The sequence below is a fragment of the Nannospalax galili genome, unplaced genomic scaffold, assembly GCF_000622305.1.
Source record: "Nannospalax galili isolate Female #2095 unplaced genomic scaffold, S.galili_v1.0 scaffold762, whole genome shotgun sequence".
Lineage (NCBI taxonomy): Eukaryota > Metazoa > Chordata > Mammalia > Rodentia > Spalacidae > Nannospalax > Nannospalax galili.
Genome location: NW_008350126.1, coordinates 846562 through 861682, shown reverse-complemented (window position 1 = coordinate 861682; position 15121 = coordinate 846562). Strand labels below are relative to the sequence as shown.

Here is a 15121-nt window from a genome sequence, read left to right as displayed (position 1 = left end):
GGGGGGGGGGCTCCAGGCGCGGGCGTCCGCGGAGCCGGGGGGCACGGAGAGGAGGTGGGGGTCCTGGCCAGGCCGCAGCCGCCGCCCGGACCTCGAGGCTGGCGCGGGAGCGCGTAATTGTTTGGCTTGTGGTGGGCACAGATGTGTGCAGGGAGGTAACAGGAGCCCCGGCTGAGCTGCGAGGGAGGGAAGCGCCACCCCTGGCCGGCTGATGGCCGCGCTCCAGGGCCTGCTTTCCCAGCCAGGGGCCGGATTTTGGGGTTGTGAAGGGCAGATTCATTTTGCTTAGCAAACACGTACGAAGCCCCAAGGGAAGCGGGGGACGGGCACTAGTGCCTTTGTTTTTCTTTCTGGCCCATTTCATCTTTGTCTTTGCTCCTTGAAAGTGGTGAATAAAATATTTGTGGTCACTGCCTTTCCAGACCTCCACAGAAATTTAGTGAACTCCTGTGACCCAGATGTTCTAGGGACTGGGAATACAGAAAATACATCAGTAGAGGGCCCCTGGCCTAGAAGATGACCTATTCAACAAGTGTTTGTTGGGTACCTACTCGAGGGGTGGTAGGTGGACAGCTTTCTATCAGTGTCCCAAGGTCATACGCCATAAATACAAGAAATACCAAGCTGCTGTTATGTGTACTGATCTTACAGTTTAAGGAAAACACCCTGCCTCTTATATAAATCTTCCTTTGAGACAAGTCCCTAGCTTCTGCTCCCTTTCCAGAAAGTTTTTTGCAGTCCCAAAGCCTCCATTGTGATCCTCTTCCTTCTGTGTCCCAGGTACGATGCTAAGGTGCTTACTACAGAAGGAATGGCAGGTCAACCAGTTAATGGTAGAATATGTGCTGCCATAGTGAGCACAAAACCAGTTAGCATTGAATGTTATGTTGCCATGGTACAAGCAAGGAGTCTCAGTACATCTCAGTAAAGAGCTTAGTTAAGGAGTCGGACAAACTTTCAAGGGAGAAGTGACCCAACTTCATGAGTGGATGTACCTAGCTAGTTCTGTGGCATATTGGGTGAAAGAAAAGTTGAAAGCAGTTCAGATGAATGATTAACGAGCCAGTTCCAGGTGACAAAATAGTAAATTCGTTTGGGACCTACTGGAATTCAATGGCTGCTAATATTAGGAAAATAAAGGTGGTGTGATCAATTTGGATGTGTTGACTCCAAAGAAAAGTAAGAACTGATGAGATTTGGCAGTTATCAAAATAGGAGTATAGGAGTATAGAATGCCTAATAATGATTGAGGTCATTAGGGAAAGAGTATATAGAGGGAAAAGGGTGGAAGAAGGTAAATACTGTGAGATAACTCACTAATGCCTTTTCTCTGGGTTTCTCTTTCCTACTGCTTCTCTCCCATTGTGTTCTCTACTGGCTTCCATTCCATTTTATCTGTTGCCCCTCATCTCTACCCAACTTCCTTCAATGTACATGTATCCTTACCTGCATCTGTTGTGGTTGCTTGTACACATGTGCATGTGGACTCTTTCACCACTTCCCTACCATGTACCACCCAATCAAGCATTTTCTTCTTGAACCTTTTAAGTAGAAATGAAGGAAGGGCTGGTCATGGTGGTGTATCCTGCAGTCCCAGCACTCTGGAGGACTGGAGGATAAGAGATTCAGGGTCATCAAGTACATAGCAAGTTAGAGGCCAGTCTGGGCATCATGAGACCATGTCTCAAAAAGACCAAAAGAAAGGGGGGGGCAGAGAAAGAGGGAGGGAGGGAGGAAGAAAGAGAAAGAAGGAAGGGGGGAGGAACCATTCCAAAGAACAGTACTTAGTTTAAATCTTACTTCTCCAGATATGTATTACAACTTTCAAAAAGCTCCAAGCTTCTGTTTTTAATCTTTTTTTTCAAATTTAGTAAGGATGGATAGGACAACTATATAAAAGATCAGAGAGAGATTTGCAAGATTGAAAAGCCCACAACATGGTTATGGTTTTCTAACTTTTTCCTGAAGGCTCTGATGTCAGAGAGACCTCTGTTCAAATTAAGATCCTCCTTTAGGCCTGTGGAGAGATGGCTCCAGAGGACCCAGGTTGGATTCCCAGTACCAACAGGGTGGCTGGCAGCCCTCCACTGTTTGTAACTCCAGTTCCAGTGGATCTGAAGCCCTCTTCTGACCTCCACAGGCATTGCACACAGGAGCATTTACATACATGCAGGCAATACACTCATACACATAAAATAAAAATTAAAAAAAAATTTTAAAAAAAGATCCCCCATAGCAGCTATGTTAGCTTTAGCAAGTTTTCTAAGGATTTCAAGCCTGAAAACATTAATACCTACTTACCTGCTAGGAGTGTCATGAGTTTTTTTGTTTGTTTGTTTGTTTTTTTGAGACAGGGTCTCCCTGTAGGCCCAGCTGTCCTGGAACTCACTATGTACACCAGGCTGGCCTTAAACTCACAGAGGTCCACCTGCCTTTGCCTCCTGAGTGCTGGAATTAAAGGCGTGCACCACCACGCCCAGCCCCATCATAAGATTTTTAATGAAGTGATGTAAGGAAACTATCTAGCATAAATGGTAGTTTTTGTTATCTATGGTTTGACTCTGAAATGTCTCCCACAGGCTCATGTTCTCAACCCCTCAGTCCCCAGAAGGTGGCACTATTTTGAAGGCTGTTGAGCTTTTAGTAGTCAGGCGTGATTGACTGAAGTAAGTAATTAGGGGCTGGTCTTTGGAGTAAGTAACGGGTGGCCTTCCCTTAGTACCAGCTGCTCTCTGCTTCCAGGCTGTGATATGAGGAGGCTCCATCACATGCCTGCAGCCATGAACTGTGCATGCCCTTTCCTACCATATGGCACTCTATTGTCTGAAACTGTGTGCCAAAATAAACCTTTCCACTTTTGAGTTGTTCGGTCAAATACTCTGTGACAGGAATACAAAAGTAAAGAAAATCAAAAAATATACTTCAGGGGGCTGGAGAGATGGCTGAGAGGTTAAGAGCACTTACTACTCTTCCAGAGGACCTAGGTTCAGTTCCTAGCACCCATATGACAGCTAAGAACCATCCATAACTCCAGTTACAAATGGTCTGATACCCTCTTCTGGCCTTCATGGGCATTGCACACATAGGTGTTTTTACATACATGCAGGCAAAACATTCATACACATAAAATAAAAATTAACTTTAAAAATTTAAAAACAAAAAGTATAGTTCATAATATCATTTCTCTTCAATACACACTCTAATGTTCCCTGTCCTTCCTAGTTACTGTCATTTACTTACCTGTTAGTTTCCTGCCTATCTCTTCTCAGGATAGCTCCACTGCCATCTTATTCATCTGTGGTCTCCAGTGTTAGAAGTGGTACTCAGAGCTGGGTATGACTCAAAAAGAAAAAAAAGAACAGTACTGGTACTCAGTATTTATTAAATAAATGAATTATAAGCAAGGAAAACATGTCATTTATCCAAATAGGCCCCACCTCCCAATCCTACCATCAAATTATGAATCCATCAAGGACTTAATTCATTGATGAAGTCAGAACCGTCATGATTCAGTTTATTTATTAAAAGCCCATTACCTGACAATGAAACCCCTGACATATGAACATTTGGAAACACTTTTAGGTTTTTTTGTTGTTGGTTTTTTGTTGGTTTTTTTCTTTTTTTTTTGTTTTGGTCTTTTTGAGACAGAGTCTCCCTATAGCCCCAGGTGGCCTGGAACTCACTATATAGACAGGCTAGCCTCCAACTCACAGAGATCCACTTGCCTCTGCCTCCCAAGTGCTGGTATTAAAGGCATGCACCACCATGCCCAGTTTTTTTTAAAATAACTTTAAAATCATTTTAATTACCAAATAATTTCTACTTAATTTCTTTTTTAAAATATTTTATTATTTTTTTTATTTTATATGTATGAGTGTTATGCTTGCATGTATGTGAGTGCACCCATGTCGTGCAATGCCCGCGGAGGACAGAAGAGGCTGTCAGATCCCCTGGAACTGGAGTTACAGACAGTTGTTGGCTGCAGTGTGGGTGCTGGGTTTCCAACCTGAGTCTTCTGCAAGAACAGTCAGTGTTCTTAATCGCTGAGCCATCTCTCCATCCCCTTTTTTTACATTTAGTGCGTGAGCGTGTGTGTTTGTGTGTGTGTGTGTGTGTGTGTGTGTGTATGAGAGAGAGAGAGAGAGAGAGAGAGAGAGAGAGATTGAGAGAGAGATTGAGATTTCTTTTTTAATTGGAATTAGGACCGTGAGATGCCTCAACAGGTACAGGCACTTGCCAACAAGCTTAACAACCTGAGTTCCAACCCCAGCACCAACATGGTGAAGAAAGAGAACCAACCTCTGCAAGTTATCTGTTCTTACCTCCACATGTGTACCATGGCATGTACTCACACATACAAACATACACACACACACACACACACACACACACACACACACACACACACACAAATTAATGAATGTATAAAAAATTGGAATTATACTAAATTTAACCTAAACCTAAAGTTTAGCTGGGTTTGGTGGTGCGTGCCGTTAATCCCAGAACTCAGGAGACAGAAGCAGGTGGATCTCTGTGAAATAGAGGCCTGCCTGGTGTACATAGTATGTTCCAGGCCAGCTGGGGAAACTGTAAAAAGACCAAAAATAAAAGCACCCCAGAGTTTGTAAAGTTTTCCTTAATGTAGTGGGATATAAAATTGTACCAATTTAGAGTCGTATGAATTGGAGGCAAAAAAATATAATACTGTCTTCTTGATCAGAAACATAATATAACTTTCATTTTATGGGTTTCCTTCTTACCAGGTAGGAAAATTCAGTTTCCTTTGTCTAAGTCCTGTACCTTACTTATTAGGTAACTAATGTTTTGATTCTGAATGATTGCTTGCTGTGTAGTGTTGAGCATGTTAATCATGATGAGTGTCACATAGTAAGACTAGCTGGCATTTATGTTGAGTGATTTGCTTGGATTAATTCCTGTAATAGCCACTGCAACCCAGGTACTATTAGTATCACCCTTTGATAGATAAGGAAACTGAGATAATGTGCTTACTGGTAGAGCAGATCACTACCACAGATCTCAGTTTTTAAAATATTAGGGCAAACTTGCTAACTTTAATTCTTATTTTTAAAAACTTACTTTAAAATCTTAGAAGCCTGGTATTGTGGCTCATGCCTGTAATCCTAGTACTCAGAAGTCTGTGAAAGGAGAGTGGTGACTTTAAGGCCATCTTGGGCTACATAGCAAGACCCTATCTCAAAAAAAAAAAAAAAAACCACATACACTCTTGTAAAAAAGACCCCCAGAGATTTGTTTTATTTTATATTTACTTATGTAGTGCAGTTTGTGGGTGGGGTGAGGGGACAACTTTGAGGGTCCTGGGGATCAAACCCAGGTCCTCAGGTTTGGCAGCAAGCACCTTTACCCACTTAACCATCTCACTAGCCCAACCTCAGAGTTTTTTAAGCCCCCACCCCAATTTTTTTTTGTCTTTTTGATAAAGGGTCTCCCTGTAGCCCCAGCTGTCCTGGAACTCACTATGTAGACCAGGCTGGCCTCCAACTCACAGAGATCCACCTGCGTCTGCCTCCTGAGTGCTAGGACCAAAGGTGTGCACCACCACGCCCAGCCCCCAAAATATTTCTTATTTATTATTTTTAAATTTTTTTTCAGGCCTGGAGAGATGTCTCAGAAGTTAAGAGCATTGGCTACTCTTGCAGAGGACCCGGGTTCAGTTCCTAGCACCTTCATGGCAGCTTACAATCTGTAACTCCAGTTCCAGGGCCTCTGTCACCCCTTCTGGCCTCTGCAGGCAGTACAAGCATGGGTGCAATTACATGTAGGCAAAACACTCATGCACATAAAATAAAAATAAATTAAAATTTTTTAATATATTTTGAAAAATCAGTTTATCTTTGTTCCCTTGTCCAATATTTTAACTCAGCCTTATTTGTAGCTATATCCTCAACAACTGGTTTGGTGCCTGAACATAGTAAGTTTCAGTATTTGTTTGCAGAGAAACAATTTTTTTAATTTTTTATTATTTTTTGTATGTGCATGAGTGTTTTGCTTGCATGTATGTAAATACACCCATGTGTGCAATGCCAGTGGAAGTCAGAAGTGGGCATTGGATGCCCTGGAACTGGAGTTACAGACAGTTGTTAGCCACCATGTGGTTGCTGGGAACCAATCCTGGGTCCTCTATCAGAGCAGCAAGTGCTCTTAACAGCTGAGCCATCTCTCCAACCTGAAAAACAATTCTTTTTTTATTATAACTTTTATTTTATGTGTATGCGTGTATTGCCTGCATGTCAGTGCACCCGTGCCATGCAATGCCTGAGGAGGACAGAAGAGGCTGTCAGATCCCCTGGAACTGGAGTTACGGACAGTTGTTAGCTGCCATGTGGGTGCTGGGATTTGAACCCGGGTCTTCTGCAAGAATAGCCAGTGTTCTTAACCACTGAACCATCTTTCCAGCCCATGAAAAAGAATTCTTACTGGTGGTTTTCTTTTCTTTTCTTTTCTTTTATGTGTATGAGTGTATTGCCTGCATGTAGGTAAGTGCACCCGTGTCATGCAATGCTTGTGGAAGACAGAAGAGGCTGCCGGAGCCCCTGAAACTGGAGTTATGGACAGTTGTTAGCCGCCATGTGGGTGCTGGGATTTGAACCCGCGTCTTCTGCAAGAACAAATGTTCTTAACTGCTGAGCCATCTCTCCAGCCCTTATTGGTGGTTTTCTAAGGAATCCTTTCCTGTTGAAAAGTTATGTTCCAGTTATATCAAAATATTCTGTATAAAAAGGAAAGCCAAGGAGTAAATATAACAGCTGTCTCACACTTAATTTATATGTGTGGGTGCATGTTTGTGTGTGTACAGGTATACATATATGTTCAAGTCTATGTACCCATGTGTACATATGGAGACCAGAGGTCACCTTCTGGTGGTGTTCCTCGGGAGCTATTCACATTGGGTCTTGAGGGGTTTTTTTGTTTTGTTTTGTGTTTTTTTTTAACATTTTATTTATTTGTGAGTGTGTGTGTGCATCACAGTGTATGGTGTGAAGGTCAGGGTACTACCAGAGTTTGTTCTTTCCTTCTACCATGTGGGTCCCTGGGATCAAACTCAGGTCATCAGGTTTGGCCTTTACCCACTGAGCCATCTCATCAGGCCCCATTGAAACAGGGTCTCTCAATTGGGACCCCAGACTAAATGACTAGGGTAGTCTATTTGGTCAGGAAGCCTCAAAGGTCTGCTGATCTCTACCTCCTTAGTGCTCGATTACAGGCAGACACCATCACATCTGGCTTTTTACATGGGTGTTTGGGTTCAAACTCAGGTCCTCACATTGTGTGACAATTGTAACTGAGCTATCGTCCAGCTCCCTAGACTTAATTTCTTATGCAGATGTTTAGAACTAAAAATAGGGATATTTCACAGAATATAAAGCAAAATTTACCTGTATTTTGAATTTTAAATATTATATATGTAATTAAGTTTTATCATAAATCAAGATTGGCTGCTGTGTAAGCCTCTAAATCATTTCCTGTGTCCTCATTCAGTCTAGGTTGCCTTTGGGAAATTGGAGGGTCTACCAACAGACAAAGATAGATGTCCCTCTTTGGAGAGGAATTTAGTTTTGTATATTTTGTATTATCTATCTAGTAAAATATTCCTTTATTCCAATGTGTCTTTTAATAATTGTTTTATTAAGGTATAATTCCATATAATAAAATGTATCTATACAAATCCTTGGATTATACAACCACCATAACTAATAAAACATTTGCTTCATACCAAAAGGAATCCCTGTTCCTTCTAGTAGGTTTTTTGTTGTTAAGGTTCACAGTCATATCATTTGGAAAATTTTCCCCACATTGAATTATGAACTTATAAATAGAAGTAAGAAATTAAAGGGCTTGTGTAAGAACCTGAACCTGCCCATTTCTACTGTCAGGCTAGCTATAGATTTTGTGTGTATTACTCCAGAAAATATTTCTATATGTATTCACAAATATATTTAAGTGTCTAATTCTTTTCTAATGGACTTGTACCAATTTTTTTTTCTTTGAGACAGAGTCTCATGTAGCTCAGGCTGGCCTCAAATTTGCTGTACAACTGATGATGACCTTCTCTTCTGATTCCCCTGCCTCTACTTCCTGAGTGTTGAGATTGCAGGTGTACACCACTATATTGGGTTTATGTGATACGGGGATCAAACCCAGGGCATCATGTCTCCTAGGCAAGCACTGTGCCAGTTGGGGTACAAACCTAACCCTGGAGTTGTGCTGCTAACTTTTAAAAATCATCACTTAATCATTTTAGGCATTTAAATAAATATCACTATCTCATTTCAGACTATAGAACATTTTGTTTAACATCATTATTCCCACTATACACTGGTTCCTGTCACATGGTAAATAACCATTTTAAAAAATGTCAACTGTGTGTTATTCTGACATAAAAATTATTTAACTAGCCCTTTATTTTTATTACATGTGTATGTGTGAATGACTGCATATATATATGTACATATACCACATGCATGCCTGCTGTCTATGGAGTCTAGAGAGGGCATCAGATCCTCTGGAATGAGTTACAGGTAGTTGTGAGCTGCCATGTGGGTGCTGGGAATCAAACCCAGATCCTCCACAGGAGCAATTGCTCTATACTGTTAAGCCATATCTCCAGCCCCTGTTCCCTTTTTTTGTTGTTGTTGTTTTTTATTTTTGTAAAAGGGACCAGGTTCCCGACCTGGTCCCTTATTTTTAATTTTTTTCAATTTTATTTTTATTTTTGGCTATTGAAGACTATGATAAAATGAACTCTCTTACATGTTACTAAGAATGGTTATAAGAACAGTTCCTTACAGTGGAATATGTGTTTATGAATTTAATATATGCCATTTATATTAGCTATTTTCCTTGTTGCTGTGATAAAATACCTGACAAAAGCAACTTAAGGGAGAAAGAATTTATTTTGGGCTTATGGTTTCAGAAACTACAGTCCATCATGTAGGGAAAGCATAGTAGCTGGAGTACTTTGGTGGATGCCAGTGGGAGTTTGCAGTCTAGCTTCATCAATCTTGGTGGAATAAGAAGCAGATAAAATGGGACTAGATGCAGGGCCAGACCATTTATCATGAAGATGTTCCCCCATTGACCCACCTCCACCAGCCATACCCTACAAGCTCACAGAACAGTACCACCAGTTAGGGACCAATTGTTGAAACACACAAGCCTATGGAAGATGTTTCACACTCAAACCATAACACTGTTGTTTTGAGCATTATATCATTCTTTATGAGATCCTGGTATTTGATCCTCAAAATTAGGCTTGCAAAAATCCTTTCTTCATAAATAAAATATATTTGTGCATAAAGACTCTGAAATGAATTTTCTGAGGTTCTGGTATTTAGATATGGCACCTCAATCCCATAATTCAGATGTGTTCGTTCCAGGCTTTGAATAGGAAGTTGACAGAATCAAGGCCAAGTGAGCTACATTTTAGTGAGAATGGCAATAGCAGTGACAGCCATATGTAGCAGCAGTAAATGTGTCAGTAGCAGAGCATGCCTCTGTGCTTTGACCAGGGTAATAGAATATCAGTGCCCACTGGCAACCACAAGGCAAAGTTGTTGTTCTACTTTGCCTTCAACTGCTGTGACAAAACATTCTGACCACTACCAACTTGGGGAGGAAAGGGTTTATTTGACTTACATCTCCCAAGTCACAGTTTATCAGGGAGCCCAAGGTAAGAACTCAGGGCAGGAACCTGGAGGCAGGAGCTGAAGCACAGGCCGTGGAGGAATGCTGCTTACTGGCTTGCTCCACTGACCCATGTTCAGTCTGCTTACTTATACAATACAAAGAAGCCTGCACAGGGGTAGCACTGCCCACAGTGGGCTGGGCCCTCCCACATCACAGCTCCACAAATGGCTTGAAGGACAGCACATGAGACCCTGCCTCTTCCCAAGGATATGCAAATAGTTAAATGCTGGGAGTAGCTTCTTTACTGGGGTAGCTACCCATAAGTTGACTTGTGTTTCTGTAAGTAACTTCTGTTAAATTCATTGGTTTACTAAGCTAGACTTGGGTAGAATTGTTCTTTTAGTTTGTCATTGGTATCCTGCCTTGGGTGAATAGACATTTATTCACATCTCCCCAGGAAAAGTTAACACAATATGAGTGACAGAACCAAAGATGAGTTGGGGAGGAGCTTTGTCATGCTGTGGGTAATGAGGCATTTATCATTTGTTTCATCCAAGATACTATCTAGGTACCAAGGATACAAAATGCGAAGAAGTTTCTTTCTAAGTGGGAGAGGGGAAATCATCAAGCATTCTACAAAGTGCTCTGTGATATGCTAATGTATAGGGGGCTGTGGAATCATCAAAGAAGGGAGTAGTTAACTCTCTTCAAGATTTTGACCAGTGCAGCTGGTTTCTACATCTTACCTATGAATCTTCCTTAACATGCATGTTAAAGTTCTCTTTCAGACACTAGTTAAAAAATCAGGCAAAAGGCTAGATGTGGTTAACACATACCTGTAATCCCACTACTAGGGAGGCTGAGACAAGAAGATTATAAGTTTGAGGCCTGCATGGGCTACATAGAACCTGTCTAAAAAGAAGAAAAACAAAATTATACAAAAAATATTTTTATTTATTTACTTTTATTTCATGTATGACTGTATGCCTGAATGTATGTAAGTGAACCCCACAGAGGACAGAAGAGGATCTCGGATCCCCTGGAACTGGAATTATGGACAGTTGCTAGCTGCCATGTGAGTGCTGGAATTTGAGAGAGGGTCTTCCACAAGAGCAACCAGTGCTCTTAACCACTAAGCCATCTCTCCAGTCCCAAGAAAAAAATTTTTTAAGAAAAAAATCAAGTAGATAGGAGAGAGAAATCTACTCTTGACAATACAGACTCTGAGTTCACTGCTCCTTTAACTGAACTCCTCATTTTCACAACTTAAGTGTCATAAAGTTGAAATTTTGTGGTCTTGAAATTGGTGGGATGGCTAAAGAAAAATTAGAGCTCTCTAGAAACAGGTGGACCACAGGCATGGTAAATTCCAAAACTGGAGTGTAATCTCTACCCAAATCCTTGGCTAAATGCCAAATTATTCAGGCAGACTGGGAAGCCCTCTCCTACAAGGAGCCTCTGTAGAACAGAGCAGCTGGAAACCTTGAGAACAAGGATATCAGTACCTACATCACACAGGGGAGGAAAGCTTGCAGTTAAGTCCAAGTGGATTGTCAAGGAGAGCTTAGTTTCAACTGTGAGTTGCAATCTCACACAGAGCTGTGTAACTGAAGGTGGGGACCGTGAAGTATTTGGCAATAGTAAAATGTTTAGAAACACTCAGTGACCAAAAATAAATTCACAATTAATTGTATAATGAATCTGATAGTTTCTGGTAGTACTTGTTCTTGTTAGATCCCAAGACATCCCTGCAGCCTTGTTTCTGAACACAAGGCATGCTCTATTTTTTTTAATTTTATTATTTTTATTTTTTATGTGTATGCATGTATTGCCTGCATGTAGGTAAGTGCACCCATGTCATGCAATGCCTGCAGAGGGCAGAAGAGGCTGTCAGGTCCCCTGGAACTGGAGTTACAGTCAGTTGTTAGCTGCAATGTGGGTTCTGGAATTTGAACCCAGGTCTTCTGCAAGAACAGTCAGTGTTCTTAACTGCTGAGCCAGGATTGCTCTTTTTAGTGTGCACACCATCATGCCATGTAGTGCCAACCATCTCTGCCTGAAATGCTTCCACTCAGATTTGAGGCTACTGTATGTTATGAAGAGCTTTCTGCTCTTATACAACCATAGGGGTGAAATTATGGAAAACAGGCTTGTTTTTCAACATTAATTCAACAGCCTTTTATTTAAATGTTTACTTATTTTTAATTTTGTGTATATGTGTGTGTATGCATGCATAGGGGCGGATATGTGCACATGAATGCCAGTGCCTGAGGAGGCCAGAAGATGAAATTGGATCCTCTGGAGATGGAATTACAGGTGGATGTGAGTGCTGAAAACTGGACTCTGGTCCTCTATAAGAGCAGTATGGGTTTTTCACTACTGAGCCATTTTTTGAGCCCCCTTATTTAGCAGCCTTTAACAAAAATTTTAACAAAACAAGTAGGAAATACTGTATACAAAGCATTGTATGTACCACGCACAAAGCACTTTATCCAGCAGTGAAGATTGATTTAATTTTGAAGATTTTCTCAGTGATGTATTCCAGTCTGAAAACAGACTTTTAATATTTTCCTACTGTCATTCCTCAGCATGTATCAAATTAGTTTATCTTTGGATTGTATTGTGTTAGAATGTTTGATTTTAAAAACTGCTGTTTGACTTACTGACTTGAGTTTCATTAAAAAAAAAATCTTCAAATGAATTTTGACTTGAAATTAGGATAGAATTTCCAACAACTTCTGAAATGACCCTAAACCTACTTCTGCTATTTTATATTTATGAATTTATGCAAAGTGGTATTCTCAGCATTGATGACTATAAAAATATCAATGAGAAGGAGAAAAAAATAGGCTTTAAGGGAGAGGGATGAGGGGGTAATAGAATGCATGTGATAAGACAGTGGAAGGGCAGAATACTGAGGATGATGGGCTTTAAGCCTGGATAGTGCCTGGGGCATGGGAATAAGGAGGGAGATGAAAGTTTGACAAAACTAAGAATGTCTTAAGATGCTGTAAGAAAACCTACCATGTAAGCTAATTTTTAAAACTCCAAAATAGTTATATAGAAATTTAATAAACAAACCAAGTAAAAAGTCAATTTTATTTCCTATGTAATATTAAGGAAAATCAGAATTGTTAAATAAACTGAAGTGGTTTTGTTTTTTGTTTTGTTTTGTTTTTTGGAAAACGCTTTCTTTTGAAAGTTTTAATTCAATGTAAGGTAATTTACCTTCAGCTAAAATGATAAGTAGTTAAAAAAGTTTTAATTAATACTAATTTATAGTCAACCATACTGATAAAAAAGAAAATAACTATTACTTTTCTTAAGTCCTTTCATGTGTACATTATTCTATTGATATTTTAACCAAGAAGTTGCTGAGAAAAAAAAATGTATTAGTCACCTGTAAAAAAAAAAACATTGAAAAACCCCTCATCCCGCAGCATCAAATATTCAGCCAAGGTTTAATTCTTTTATTTTTTAAAAAATTATTTATTTAATAACCACATACTTAGAAGAAGCATTTCATTACATCAGCATTGACATATTCAATAACAATTTTCTGAGCTAGGCTGCATCTCTTACAAAATTGGCTGTACATTTTTAGGTTTACAGTTGAATTATTACAGTTATACAATATTGTACTTATTATAAACCCTGTAAGACATAAATTAAATGATGTTTTAACCTTTAAAAAGATCTCCATTTCATTATTAAAATACAGAGTTCCATGCAGAAACTTCATTTTTAATGCAATTGACATTAAGATGTTTGCACATGCGTTTCTAATCTCTATATATCAGATTGTTACTAGTCACAGTCAGTAACTTTCTGAGCTTGGCATCTGAGCATGGATATAAAGTCATCAAGTAGATTTCAATGGATATAAAGTCATCAGGTAGATTTCACTGGTAATGTTTATCACCTCTACTATTTAACATGAAGTAAGTTTTTTTTTAATTTAATAATTATATGATTAGGAGAAGCATTTCATAACAGCTTTAACATATTCAGTATCACACTCCAGAGCAAGGGTACATCTCACAAGTGGGTGCAAGGTTCTAGGTTGAATTAATATAGTTATATATTATTGAACTCAGTATAAGCCCTGTGAGACACAAAATTGGATGAGTTTTTAGCCTTTAAAAAAGGTCTCCATTTCATTTTAGAATATATTGTTCCTTGCAGACAGACTCATTGTTTTTGCTGCTAACACTGAGATGTTGGCACTTGCATCTGTAATCTGTATGTATCTGATTATTACTAGCCATAATCGGGTGCACTTGGATCCTTGGCGCCTGTATGTGTCTATAAAGTCATCGGGCAGATTTCAGTGGTATTGTTTATCACCTCTACTAATTACCATGACATAAATTTCCATGCTTCCTCCTCAAATATAATACATTTTTTAAAAAATTTGTTGATTTTGTGTGTGTATGTATATATATCACACAGAACATCCCAAACCATCTCATTTGACTATATACCCACTTCCCAGATGGCACCCTCCCATAGCCTCCCTCCCCCCACTAGAGCCCTTGTACTCTGATATCCCTGCTACTGTCTGCTGTGTTGTCGGCACCCCCAGCCATTCCCCACTACTTGCCCTTCTAGTGAATCTAGTCAGCCTATCTAGAGGTCTTAGTTTTAGGAGGGCCAGCTGTTCCTCATCTATCAGTAATCAGTTGTCAATATTCCTTTAGATAAGATTGGGGTCTGCTATTCATTTTCCAAGTTCTATGCTGGGTTACTATCTGGGAGTCTCTTGGGCCACCCTGGCCAACAACTCAAAAGAAGGTATCTCCTGTCTGGCATTGTTGCTTGTTATGTAGCCTTTAGCTATGCATGTGGACTCTTAAGAAATTATATTGGCCCCTTTGATCTTTGGAAAGTATAAACTTTCCTTTTGGGTGTTTAAGGCCATACAGTTGGTCCAGATAAACCAATTTATTTTTACTCTTGAGGTCATTTGAGGATCTGTTCCTCAGGGGTCACATGGGCTTGGGAGGAGTCCCTGACTCCTTTCTTTGACCAGTTCCACCTACGTGAAAAGTCAAAAGGTCCTGCTCAACCATGGTTGGCTTCACTTAGAAGCATGGAGGAAATGATTCCTCTGTGTTGACCCTCCTCTTTGTAGACTGGACACTCTTTGTAGACTGGACACTGGTTCAAGTCCATCTGGTGGGGTTTCCTTGGCCTCCTTGATCAAGAGGACAGGTGACCCACCACCACTGCAGGACATTTTGAGAGATGCTCGTAGTCCCCTGGAACTAGTCGACCTAGGAGGGCAAGGAGCAAAAACTGTCCTTTATGTCCCTCTGACCAAATTATTATAGGCCTCAAAGTATGTCTGTTAAACATCCAAGAAGGTTAGTTCCACCAGTCTTGTACTTTTAATTACTGTGTGTCATGTAGATAAATGTTGGGCAAAGACCAGTTGTTCTCAGATAAACCTTAC

At 40.1% G+C, this 15121-nt stretch overlaps 1 protein-coding gene across 3 annotated transcripts in view; it reads left to right on the top strand.

Annotated features, from left to right (window-relative positions):
• Simc1 (SUMO interacting motifs containing 1) overlaps window positions 1-15121 on the top strand; it is a 70155-nt gene that overhangs the window by 833 nt on the left and 54201 nt on the right. The window lies entirely within an intron of this gene.